The sequence below is a fragment of the Tursiops truncatus genome, chromosome 9 (genome assembly GCF_011762595.2).
Source record: "Tursiops truncatus isolate mTurTru1 chromosome 9, mTurTru1.mat.Y, whole genome shotgun sequence".
NCBI classification, from domain to species: domain Eukaryota; kingdom Metazoa; phylum Chordata; class Mammalia; order Artiodactyla; family Delphinidae; genus Tursiops; species Tursiops truncatus.
Genome location: NC_047042.1, coordinates 18,431,107 through 18,445,118, shown reverse-complemented (window position 1 = coordinate 18,445,118; position 14,012 = coordinate 18,431,107). Strand labels below are relative to the sequence as shown.

The 14,012-nt window shown below is 43.3% G+C and overlaps 1 protein-coding gene across 2 annotated transcripts in view; it reads left to right on the top strand.

Annotated features, from left to right (window-relative positions):
• Positions 1-14,012, top strand: part of LHFPL3 (LHFPL tetraspan subfamily member 3) — a 537,058-nt gene that overhangs the window by 427,642 nt on the left and 95,404 nt on the right. The gene's annotated exons all lie outside the window — the stretch shown is intronic.

Below are 14,012 nucleotides of genomic sequence, written 5' to 3'. Positions count from 1 at the left end.
GCATGGCCGGAACTGCTGGTTGCCTTGCCATCCTTGGGAAGCTCAACTTCTTTGGGCTGCTGCCACTTCTGACAGTCAAAGAAGATGGAGATAGATTCTGACTTTCAGGGATCTTAAGGGATGTATTTCCTGCCTGATTATAAATAATATTCCCCCAGGAGTGCAGGGACTTGATATTCTTGGATTCCAAGGCAACTATATCTGACTCACCTGGCCTATCAAACTAGGACAACCTTATCTGACAGTCAACTTTTAAGAGTCTTTAGTAGTAACTACAGGATATTTTCAGGCTTTTCTTTCTCAAGATACTGTGCTCTCAGGAACCTGAGAGCTTGTCTGGGAGAGCTTGCCTACTCCCAGTCTCCCAATGGATTGTAGAATGTTACTGGATCTTTAAGAAGTTCAAATTAACAAAATTTCCATACTGCTGTTGGAAGGAAAACATCACATTCCCATTCAAAGTCAGAGATAGAGCATTTCCCCATCAGTATCATTCCTGCCCTGTTTCCTACTTCCATTCTCCCCTTTCCCTCATCCCACAAATGCAGGATGCCCTACAACCATCCAATGGATAAGGAGACACTGGGTAGACATCTTGGGAAGGAGAATAGATAGAAGTGTATGCCTCCGGCCCCCTTATCAGCTAAAGGCTGGAAGCCTGTAAATTTTTTTTAATCTGAGAGAAGATCTCTCTATGGCTAGCTTCTTTCCTGGAAACCATAACATGTCTCTCTCCCATTTGAAATCAAAAACTACTAGAATTCTCTGTGAGTCCAAACTCTATTACATATGAGTTAATCACCTCCGTCACAGCTACTTATTTCAGTTCACTTTGACATGGTTCTATCCATGACTAAATAGCTTTTTCACTATTATCTCTTAGAGTTCTTCAAGACTCAAAAGAATCCTGCTGCCTCTGGGGAAGTAGGCACAGACTGTATAAAATGCCCTCTGGAGAGCAAACCCAAGCACTTAGTTCCTGTACCTTGTTTCTACTACTGTAACTTTATCTCCTTCATTTACCAGACAAGGAGGATCTATTCTGTTTTTCCCATATTCAGTAACTTGTAAAGCGGAAAAATAAGATGATTCACAGATATGCTGAAAGAGTTTGGGCAGCTGGTAGACCCAATCCTGTAGCCACTTATATCTGAGTACATAAAAAACCACTTTGGAAAAAGTATCTGACTGTGCAAAGAGGGATGTGTGACCAAAAGATGCAACAACTGTCATGGATATTCTGTGAGCTGACCATTAGTCTGTATCCGATCCTGCTATTTGCTCACATTTATAAGATGCAGTCAGCTGCACAACTGGATGGTAAATGAAGCATGTAGGTTTGCATTACCTCCTGGAGAAAGGGGAGAAAACAGAGGAATGATGGGAAATGTCTGTCATAGAAACTAAGTGTTTAATTCAAAATGAAAACAAACAAACAGAAAGACTAACATTGCATTCTAGGAAATGAGACATAGAAAGTTGGCGGTTCATTATGAAGAAACTGAAAACATACTCCAGTGATATTTCTGTCTCTGAATCTACTAAGACGTCAGTGATGAAAAAGCAGTATTGTCAAGGAGAGTAATATGTCAGGGTGAAAATCAGTAGCCACCACAGAAAGGTAATAAATTTTTCTAAAGAATGATTAGAACTCACACTTGTAGAATTATAACTGTCATCAGAGTGGCCAGTAAGCAACTAGGTGGCCCTGCACTCAGAACTGATCGGACAGGAGCTGGTTTGGGCTTGTCTTGGTTTTTTAGCAACTTGGCTCCAATAAAGTGGCCTTGTCCCTCACTGTGAAAGATTATAGAGCTGCCAACTTGAATATGATGGTAATCTGACTTCAAAATAAAGTTGGACTCTCCTTCCAGCATTGTTTTTGATAGTGCTCAACTTTTATGTCATCCCCTGTAGAAGATCTTTCTCTCCCAGCTAAACTATGGTGGTAGAAGGAGCAGTGAGTTAAAGACTTTGGGATCCATTAGTATAAAGTCTGGAAGCAGGCAAAACCGGTCTAGGGTATTACAAGTCAAGATGATGTCACCCTTAGAGGGTCACAGTACGGTTGGGAAGGGAGCATAAAGGTACTGATTCTGTTTCTTGAGCTGGTTGCTGTCTGGCTAGGTGTTCCCACTTTGTGAATTCACTGAGCTCACGCATATGATATGCATACTTTTCTATAAGTAATACAGAAGTACAATACACATTAGACTTCAGTGAGACATTTACATTAAAAAAGCCTTTGCATTCTCTTGCCAGTTTTTCTCTAAATAGACAGCAGATTTGGAGGAGGACACCTGAGCCCCAGTTTCTTCTACAAAATGAGAAGGCAGATCAAATGATCCCAGTTCTGAAGCTTCTCGGTGCCGTCATCATTGGCACGTGATGAATGCAGAGCATTGATACTCCTGCTATTAGTGACTCGAATAATAATCAGAACACGGGCACAGTTGCCACAGGCCTTCCCAGAAGAGGCAATGAACTGAAGGCTGTGTAAATTTGCCAAGTGGGGAATGATGTAGAATAATAATTGGAACTACAGGGCTGTGTTGATAGCAAAGATGTAGAATTCAGGTGGCTGTCAGTGTGGGCCCCTACTTTAATAGCAGATGTTCATCCCACAGCTCGTGATGTTGCAATCACATTACATCCAAGAACCAATGTTTCTCTAATAGTTTCTTCTCAAAAGTAGCTGCTGGAAAATGTGATTCTGTTAAAATATACTCTGGGAACTTCCAACCAATCCTGCAGTTTGGTGTTTCAAGCACTTCCTTTCCTTTCTTATTTAATATGAAGTGAACTTAAAGGTGACCTGTACAGTGACTGACAGCTAGGGAGAATTGGCAATCTCTATCATCAGTGAGAAGTTGCCAGTCACACCTCACAATGGATGGGGAAAGTCCAGGGCCTGGGCTGGAGGGCGTTTGCTGGATTGATAGAAATGACTGCAACCTCCCTTCAATAAGAAAATGAGCTAAACCTACCTAATTCCCTGTGGGCTTTTCCTATAACTTGAGTCTCTTGGAAGGCAAAACGTGTTTAGTAGAACACAGAAAGGAAAAATAAATGATTTTGATAATCCAATGCACAATCAAACTACTTAGTCAGCACCTGGATCCACAGGGAAATTCTTAACATCTCATGATCCTTTGCTAAAGTCTCTAACGTCCCCTAGAGATAGGTCACCTGATTCTACTAAGCCACCTGCCTTCTCTCCCTGAAAAGCATTCTGGAAAACCAGGCCAGACGTGCTCTCTGATGGCCGTCCCTCTTCTGAGTCCCAAGAATAATCCTTTGGTGCAAACTCAGAAGTGTGTTATTTGTCCTGTAGCAAACAATGAAATGAAGGAAATGCACATCCTGAGCTGCCACATCAGATCCTAATTACCATAATTTGAACCATCCTCCTTCCCACTGCCGGAAAGTCAGCCTTCTGCATGAGAGGAAGCCAAGCTGGCTAGATAACAGCCTTCTGTTCTCTCTCCTCATCCCTTGTCTCCTTTCTTTCTTCCTCTCTTCCTTAAATGATGTTCATTAAGACAGCAATTCTTCTAACAGTGTGTAAGCCTCAACTGTATTAGTGAAAGCCCTGCATGACTCAATAAAATGAGCTAAAGAAAAGGAATAGGAGGGGGAAAATAAGCAGACACATGCTGCCTCTTTATTCCCCGAAGCAACTGTCAGTCTCAGAATATTTTCCCAGAATCTGCCAGAAATCTCTCTGGAATCACCCCTGTTAGATACAAAGACAGTAAATATAACAGGTCCAGGTCTTCCATGGTATGGTTTTAGAAAGTATTAATAACTCAGAAAAGGGCCAATTCAGACTGCACGTGTCCAGTCACCAGTCACACCAGGCCCTCTACCCCCACAGAGCTCCTAGAATATTTCTGTTTCTTAGATTACTCACGGCTTTGCCTCGTCCCTGACTTCTCCGAAATTACTTGAAGTGAGTTATCTTGGCACAGCTTCTTATATTTATGGTGGTGTATGAGCCAGGCTGGGAGACACATACAAACTGTGTTAACTTCATGCCTATTAGAATTCACGTAAAATATGCCCATTAAAATCTGGATCTAAAAAGCACATCCCTGCTCACTGAGCGCTGGGGCTTCTGCCTTTTGCTGTGGCAAGTGCCATAGAAATGTGCTCTGCTGTCACCCTTCAGCCCACGTATGGGATGCGATGGGATGTTTCAATGGCAGCTTTAAATCAGATTGCTGAGGCTTCAGGAGTGCAGCCCCAATTTAGGACTTAGGCAAGTCATTAAATCACAAAGCTGACAGCTCTTTGATAGTATGTGCAGCTGACAGAGTTGGAGTACTGCTCCACTGACCTTTTGTATCGGGTAGCATTTGACCAGGTGGGCTGCTTTAGTTTCAACCAGTGTGTAGGTAAAATACAATTTAACAACACAAAGGACATGTTTTCAAGAAGCAAAAATGTCCTTGAGAAGCTGGTGTCCTTCTTAGCACTGGTATGGGGAGCTGCTAATCAAGGGAGGCCAGAAATTGTCCAAGTAGTTGGAGGCAGAGAGTAAAAGAACAGCAGGCCATGTATGAAGGTCATGCAGTCAGTAAGCAAGGGGAGGAATTCATACGATACTGGGAGTTTGAGGCAAAACTATATTCCATTGATATATCTGAGTGATGCGACAAGAGGGAAGGGTGGCCAGTAGGGTATGAATAAGGAGGCCAAGTTGGAGTCAAGGGCTACAAATCAAGCAGGAAGGACATGACAGGAAACCTAGTTAAGCAGATATATCAGTTTGGATGCTTTTGGCTGCAAATAACAGAAAATCCAACTCAAAGTGGCTTAAACAATAAGGACATTGTTTGGCTAAGATAACTGGCAGTCCAAAGGTAGGATAAGCTTTAGGTTTGACTGATCCAGAAGCCAGTTATTTCTTCAGAGCCCCACGTGTCTTCTATCTCTCTGCTCTACCATCCCCAGTGTAAGCTCCATCCTGAGACTCGTTCTCCTCTTGGTCACAGAATGGCTGCAAGTCTCATTTGGGCTCCTATGCTTTCTGTGTCACATCCAGGGAGAACAAGAGAGTTACCCCTAGAAGCTGTCCTAGAAAAATGAGAAAAAACTTTCCCCAAAGGCCCTACAACCTCTCATAGCATCTCATTGGCCTAAGTTATGTCTCATGTTCCTTCCTGAACTAATTGCAACCAGGTTGAGATCATTTTGATTGGCTTAAATACATCAAGGTCTATTCTGGAACGGAAATAGGTCAGATTTGCCTAACTTAATGGGCAGCCTGGGAGAGAGATATAGATAACTAATCAAAGTCAGCCTTCTCCTAGGAAGGAGACAGAGGAGATGTATATTGTGTGGCTGACCATAATCTTCATTAATGCCGTCCACCAAGTGTTTCTGGCTTCCCATCTTCCTGGCATGTGATGGGATTGTACTTCCTGGTTCCTAGAGATTGAGTGGGACCATGAAACTTGTTGTAGTCAATGAGTAGTGAGCAGAAGTGACACATGTCATTGCCAGGCCAGAAACTTTTAATGGCCAGTGTGAGGCCTCCAGACCTATCTTTAGTTCTGCTTGTGAGATGAGTGCTCTAGATGGTGGCTGCTGATTCATTCTACATCCCTGAATGAGGAGACATAGAGCAGAGCCCCCAGCCAACCCATGGTGGGGATGAACAAGAAATAAACTTTGTTGTTAAAACCTACTAAGATCTCTTCTCTAATACTCCAGTATATTTGTCTGTTCTTGATACCGCTATGAACAGCATCCATGGCAGCAGCTGATATTAGCTCTTGGGGTCTTGTCCTAGGTAAGGAGGCCAGGTGAGGTGGACATCACATATCAATTAGTGTGGGCAGGCCAGGGTGAGCACATCTGTACTAGAGCCAGAAAAAAAAAGCAACATTTTCCCGAGAATCCCCTTCTATAGACAGAGCTGCCAGCTATGGTTCTTGTCCTCAAGGGAAACAAAAGAAAAAAATTATTCCTAATTCATCTCTTTTAAATAATCTAATGATCTTAAGGACATAAACTCATGCCTGGCATATAAGAAATAAAAAGGAATCCACTTTCTGTTGGATTTTTTTTTTAATTAAAGAAGTTACTCAAAAAATTTGGAAAAAAGAATTATCCAGATCAAGGAAATCTGAATTCATGTAAACAGTTACTTAAGATCAGAAATGTATTCATGGAAAAAACTAACCTACAATGTAGAAAACAAAAATTTTAAGTCTTATGTTTATTAAAATAAGTTTTAGTTTTTGAACTGCATTTGAAGTATGTAGGTATCACTAATTAGTATGTGTATATTACTACACATAGGCAATGCTTATTGCTCTAATGTATAGTCTACCAAAAAGTATAACTTGGTACCATTTCATCTTATAATTGGCTTCTCATTGAAATGTAATTGACATTATGATTGTGTGAGTTTAAGGTGTACAGCGTGTTGATATATTTATATATCACAGTGTGATCACCACCATAGCGTTAGCTAACACCTCTATCACATCGCTTAATGATCATTTCTTTTTTGTGGTAAGAACAATTACGATCTAATCTCTTAGCAACTTTGAAGTTTATAATATAGTATGGTCTGTAATCACCATGCTGTGCATTAGATCTCTAGGACTTATCTACTGGTTGCAAGTTTGTACCCTTAAAATCTGCCCAATTCCCCCAGCCCCTGGTAACCGTCATTCTACTCTTAATTGCCTTTTTTGTAAAATGACAGCATTTTTTAAAGTATGAACAAATAGGTATATGATATAGATTATCCTAGTACCAAAAAGATAGGTGCTGTAAAGTCTCTGGATATTTTCTGATTTTTGAAAGCTTAGTTGTTAAATGAAAATAAGACAAAAAGTCTCAAATTTTTTAGTGATTAATAACTAAAATACCTCTTCCATATATTCAAGTATATTTTCATTCTTAAAAAAACTTTTAAAACCAACTCCTGTCTCTGTTGCTGCTTTTTTTGGATTGACTCTGACCTGTATATATTGCAGAATTTTTCTAACCAGCTCAACAAAAATGAATTGTGTGGAATTCCATGGTGTATAATCTGAGAATGATTTGGAGGAGGTTTTTTTTTTTCCCCCCCCCTGAGAGTAATGTTTAAGATTTGGTGGTTTACCCTCCTATAGATAATTTATATTGCTGCATTCAAAAACACTCTTTCTGGTTGTTGAGAGCTTCCAGAATAGCATACCTGGGTAGTATTGATTAGGTCATAATCTTCAAAAAACGGCATGATTTCATAGTGACAAGATGCTCACTTTTTAGATTTTTTCTGTGCTCTATTCTAAAATGCAGTTATAATTCCATACTTAAGAGCTATTTTTACTATCATAATTTCAGAGATGAAAATAGGAAGGCACAGAAATTGTTACTGGGCTGTGTGCTAGCTTGTAAAAGGGCAGTGACCTGGGAGCAAGAAGGTCTGGGCTCTGGGTTCTGGTCCTGGCTGGCTGGTGCTCAAGCCAGCAGAGTCTGGATGGGAGTGGAGTCTCAGACGTTTGCTGGCGGGAAACGTGTGCCTCGCAGTCACATCCAGGCAGCTGCACCAGCCTCACCTGGAGAAGAGATTCCCTTTCCTTTGACAAACAGTCCTCACAGGTCTGTCTGGTCAACATGAGATGGTGAAATACCAGCATGGCCCATGCCCCTCCCAGTCCTTCCCTGATAGTCCAGGGAGAGAAACAACCCAAAGCCCCCAGACCCTGACCTCCCTCTTTTTCATGACACAGTAGGGGAGGAGCAGGCTCCTCCAGGACCATCCCTGGGCATTGACAATGCTGACATACAGACTCTCTGTCCCCACCTTAGGAGCTGGAATCAGACGCTGCTGACAAAGGGCCTGCTGGGCAAGGGAGTCTCAGCGTCTCTCCTAATGATTTCCATCACGCTCTTGCTTCCCACACACTGTGCCCTGAAGCACCTCATTTTCCTTTTGCTTTTACCTTGATTGATGCCCTTCATAAGTTTGCCTTCCCACGACTCACCCTGCAGCCGCTGCCCGGGCATAAACTCAGCTGTCGTGATCTCCGAGAGTGGTCTTCCGTCTTCTTTCCTGGCAATTGTGTTGACAGCCTTCTATCTCCTGACCCACGGCCAGTTGGTGCTGGAGTCTCTTGTTCTGCTCTTCCAGGTGACCTTCCTTTTTGTGACTGCAGGATACCAGGTCTAGGCTTTGTCCTTTGTTGCTATTATGGAAGCGAGCTGAAATTTTAAATAGTTACAAAAGCAGATCGTGCAGGGGCTGCTGTCCCTAAACCAGAGATGCCCTTAAGCCTAAGCCTGACAGTGCCTCACCTTTGAGAATCTTCCTCAATGATAATTGACTTTCCATCTCAGTTTACCAAATATACTTCTCTCTTATTTGAAAGACAAAATGAACTTGATGTGTCGCTGCCTAAGTGAGTTTTTGTGAGCTTTCCAAGAGGTGTCAAGCTTTCTGGGGTCTGGGTGGATGGATGGATTAGATGGATGGATCTATATGGATATGTATGTATGGATGGGATCTTAGGCTTCATTTCCAAGCAGGACCGAGAACTTGCCTCCTACCTTTCCAACTACTCTGTCCCAGGGTCCTCCCAGCTTCTCTTCCTCACACCTCTTCTCCCCTCTCTCCTCTTCCTTAAGCTCATCCGCTCCCATTGTTTTGACCACCCATAACCAGCCACTCTGACTACAACCACTCTTGAGCTCCAAATCCTGTTTCCAACAGCTAATGCAAGGTGTCTTCAATACCTTAAGACACCTCAAATTCAACCTGCCTAAGCTGAACTAATTGACCCTTTATCTCCCCACCCAAACCTTTGCCTCCTCCCACCACCATCAACCCACCTACCCAAATACCTCTTTGAGTACTCCTGGGGGATCTCGTTCCTTTCCTTACTGGCCAGAGAGACAGTACATAAAGGAGGAATTGGAGAAGGGGGTAGCAGTTGAGATGCTAGAGTTTCTATACACACACCCAACTCTGGGACCAGAACCAGGGAGTGGACAGGAGTCAGAGTACAATAGAAGCTCCAAATAAGTTCTGGAGGCCCCAGAGAAGATGGGACCTTGGCCTGGCTTCCCGTTATGAGACCACCAGCTTCATGCAGAAATTCACACTGTCTGGCCCCTGAGCCACAGACTAGACAGAGCTGAGGGAGGTGACCAGGCAGATGGGCCTAAGGGTATGCTTCCAGTTTGCCAAGGGCTGCTCGAGGCATGTAGGAGTGTCAGAAGTTCCTGCTTGTCCCAGGGGAGACCAGAGAGATTCTGAGAAACAGCAGTGGTCTAGCAGAGCCTTGGGATCTAGACAAAGAGACCACAGGGTGTGAAGACTTTGAACTGGAAGGATGTGGCTGAATTGGTGAATGTCAGCAGCAGGTGACCCTTTGGGTCATATTAGCCATAAATATGCTCTAGAAGAAGCTATAAATTCCTATGCAGGATATACATATCTGGGACCCTTCTGTTTTGGGGGGCTGCTAAAAATACAAGAAAGTCAAAGATGAAAGGAAGGTGATAATCATGGAAGCCACCACCTTTATCTCCAAGCTTCACGTGTACTTTGTGTTAGGGCAATTCATTATAGGCTACATATTTTAGGTAAAATATTTATCACTGTAGGTAAAATAATTTGTCAACTCTAAATAAAACCAAAGGATTCAGAAGTTGCCTTCAGATGGGATATGGCGTGTCCATGACCCCCAAATGTGTCAAATAAATGTTAGTTTCTTCCCTTGTGTCAATTAGGACCCTTTCAGTTGCAGATCGCAGAAAACTTGATCCAAAATGGATTGAGTATGTTAGGAATAATTCACTTAAAGCACAGCTGGATTCAAGGCTGGTTCAACAATAGCGTTAGGACTCTTCTTGGTGCTCCTTCTGTTATGTTACCTTCAGTCTTGGGCTTTACATCATAGCAAGTAGAGGCAGCAGCTTTAAGCCCTAGATTCTCTCTAGTTTTAAGTCAGTCTGAAAAGTGGGGCATATTCTTCCCAGATTCCCAAGAAGGTTTCATTGTTTTTCGCTGGCTCTTGTTGGGTCATATGTCCAACCCTAAGCCAATCATTATCACCAGACATGATATTCTAGTTAACCAGGCTTGAGTCACATGTCACCTCTGCAGCTGGGACTGCCAGAATCACTGTGGGGATGATGGAGAGGGAAAATCTAAGTACCAGAAGAAAGATGAATGGATAGAAAGCAGAAAAGAAAAAAAAAAAAAACAACAAAACAATAGATGTCTGCCATCCCTCTTGATTCCCTATGTTGGGCAGCCTCTAACTGGCCCCCAGTGACCCCCAACTCCTGACATTCTACCCTTTTGTAATGCCCTCTTCTTGAGTGTGATTGGGGCCTGTGACTTTTTCTAATCAATAGAATATGGCAATGGTGATGGAATGTCGGTTTCATGATTAAGATGTAAGATTGTGACTTCCACCTTGGAAGCAGGCTCACTCTGTTGCCTTGGTTGCATGATTTAGAGAGGGCTGCATAACTGAAGGTGACTGGACAGGAAGTGAGGCCCTCAGTCCAAAAGCCTTCAAAGTACTAAATTTTGCTGACAACAATGTGACCTTGGAAGTATATCCTTCCCCAGTCAGGATTTCAGGTGAGACTTCAGCTCTGGTCAACACCTTGATTGCAGTTTTGTGACAGATTCTAAGACAGAGGACACAGAAAAGCTAGATAACAAATGCATGCTGTTTTTTTGTTTGGTTTTTTTGTGTGTGTGTGCGGTACGCAGGCCTCTCACTGCTGTGGCCTCTCCCGTTGCAGAGCACAGCCTCTGGACGCGCAGGGTCAGTGGCCATGGCTCACGGGCCCAGCCGCTCCGCGGCATGTGGAATCTTCCTGGACCGGGGCACGAACCCGCGTCCCTTGCATCGGCAGGTGGACTCTCAACCACTGCGCCACCCGGGAAGCCCAAATGCGTGCTGTTTTAAACCACTAGGTTTGAGGTAATATTGTTATGCAGCAATAAATAACCAATGCACTTCCTTGTCCCTCCCACGTGCCTTTCAGAATCTCTCGCAGGTCTGCTTTGGTTCCCTCACCCCCTCCTACCCAGCACCCAGTGCCAATCTTGAGCAGCCAGAGGGTTTATTTACCCTGGGGAAGGCCCAGCACTCTCGCTCCCCATACATTCCCCTCACTCATCTGTGCACTAACCTCAGTTTAGGAACTAACAGTTTCACTGTTCAGAGAAAGCATCTGACTGGGCCAGTTATCACAGATCCCTCAGGTCTTAACCCAAAGGAAAAGACCTTCAGTGACATTTTTCATTGATATCTGGGGCCCTTCTGGCATCCCTTAAGTTCAGCTACAGAAGTCAGCTCCACACATAATGTGACAGTGCTGAGCTGAAGGGTAAGGAAGCATTTTTGGAGCCCAAAATAATTGCTCTTCAAGAGAGAAATGACTTAAATGAAAATGCAGTCCATGTGAATGTCAGGTCATGACGTCTGTGGTGATGGGGACAGTTCTCACCTGTTACTGTTTTTGACGTCCTTTCCTATCTGGAGTCATCATGCATGGTCAGAGTATATAGTCCCACACCAGCCTTCCTTCTGTCTTCAGTCTCTTCCTCTTCCCCTCTGTCACTCTTTCCAGGGACGCTTAGCTGCAGCCCCGTAGAGCCCAGGCTGCAGTTAGCACTGAAGGAGGATTCACAGCACTGCACAAAACTTCCAGCCACCAAAGCGCAAAGCCTTTCCTTCAGTCAGGCTCCAGGGTGTCCCAGCTCTTTGGAGAACCACCATCCTACATGGAGAGTCATATTTCCTCTTTCCTCTGGGCTTTTTAGGCTGACGCTGAACCCCCTTTCTGCTCACACCCATCTCCTCTCCGCCCCATCCACAGTTTTTAGACTGGATGCCTCACCCCTCAGGGAATAGGATTCACCAGGTTTACTCCTGCCACGCGGCTTCATCCCAAACCTGGGCTTTATTCTTCTGTGGATTCTGTGATTCTGCAACTCAATACAGTATTTCAATCTCATCGCACAGTAAACCGTGTTATGTTTCATGATTAAGCAATAAAAGGTGACAGGTGGTGCATTTATGGGTAATTAAAGCCTGCTGCGGGCTGTGTTATAATGCCTGAGACTCACAGCACAGGAATTACAGCAATCCTGGGTGAAGACACAGCTCTGCCTGGCGCATGGCGTTGAGAGGTGCAAGCTTTCAGACAAAGAGTGGGATTCAGGGGGAAAGCTTGCTAATTTTTTTCTAACTGATGTTTAGGTCATTTGGGTCATAACTACTTGAAGGTTCTGGGTTTTAGTTTCACTTTGGTTGGGTTGGGTTTTTTTTGTTTGTTTGTTTGTTTCCAGAGTTCTCATGCTATATGCTACAAAACATAATGATTCTCTCACACTTCAGTTTTAGTTTTTTTCAGGACTGAATTATTCATAGACTGTTTAGAGATGCATTACATGTTTTGAATGATTAACTCAAGATAAAACTCATTCTGCTAGGGGAAATTTTCTATGACAGTTACTCCCGAGGATCCTCAAATGGGTCTGGATCTTGGTACATTCATAAACCAGTAAAGGGATTGCATTGACCCCAAAGTTGTCTTTGATACAAATACAAGTTCTGGATTCTGGGAACCAAAGCATCAAACTTCTCTTTTTTAGTAGTCACACATGCTCTCGTGATGACCATGAATGTTTTCTCTGGAGTGTCTACTAAAATGAAGAGTACCTAGGATCTTTTTAGGATGTTTGTCCATTGTGTTCTCTGATCTGAACATCATCTGAATGTTTTCAACATGAAAAAAAAATCAAAATGATTAAATTCTGTTGACATTTCTAGAAGGAAGATTAATGATTTATTAGTGCAAGGAGGTCCTTTTTTTTCATTCAGTTTGAACAAAATATCTGTAGGGCTGGCCCCTGGAATGAGGAAAGGGCACCCAGCAAAGTCCTACCATGGGCTGTGTCTGGCATCAGGTATCTGCCCTCACCCTCCTAACTGCCAGAGCCACGGGCCTCATTGTCCTCAATGCCTCACAGGCAGGCGTTAAACACTGCTTTTGGAAATTCTCTTCTCCTTTTTGCAGTCCTCTGTTCTTCTACATGTTCCTCCTAATAATTTCACTTATCCCTATGACCCTGTTGTGGGGTGTATTGTATCTCCTCAAAAAAAGAGTTGTTGGAACCCCAGTTACCTTAGAATGTGACCTTGTTGGGAAACAGGGTCTCTAAAGAGGTAGTAAGGTTAAAATGCGGTCATAGAGCGGGCAGTAATCCAGTGTGACTGTGTCCTTATAAAAGGGGAAATTTGGACACACACATACACACACACACTCACAGAACACGAAGTGCAGATGAAAGCAGAGATCGAAATAGATGATGCTTCTACAAGTCAAGGAAGGCCAAAGATTGCCAGCAAACTGCCAGAGAGGAGGGACCTGGAACAGATCCTTTCTCAGTCCGCAGAAGGAATCAACCCTGCCAACACCTTGATCCTAGGCTTGTTGCCTCCAGGACCCTGAAACAATACGTTTCTGTTACGTAAGCCGCTCAGTCTGTGGTACATATTATGGCAGCCCTGGAAAACTAATACAGATCCCAAATCCAAACTATTATTTCCAGCTCAAAACCCTCTTCTAAACTGCCTGGTTGACAAGAGATACACAAACATCCCAAAGTCATGTAAAGGGCTTACATAGCCTAATGCCTGGACCATACGGTTTTTCAATAAAAGCTAATGGTGCTGCTACTGCTGTTGCTGCTGATAATGATGACTGTGATGATGCTGGTGAAGTGGCAGAAGAAGAAGGGGTAGAAGCAGCAGCAGTGGAAGGAGAAGCAAAAGAAGCAGCAGGAGGAAGAAGACAATGAATTCACTGAGCCTGGCTCCCCTCTGTGAAATACAAAAGATGTAAACAGCCTCCGCAAGGCATATATTTCTTTTCTATCTTTGTACTTTACCCACCCATCCAAAGAGTGTAAAGCAGACTCGTTATTGAATCTTTGGAATATTTATTCTTACTGAATATATTGGTAGACACTGGTG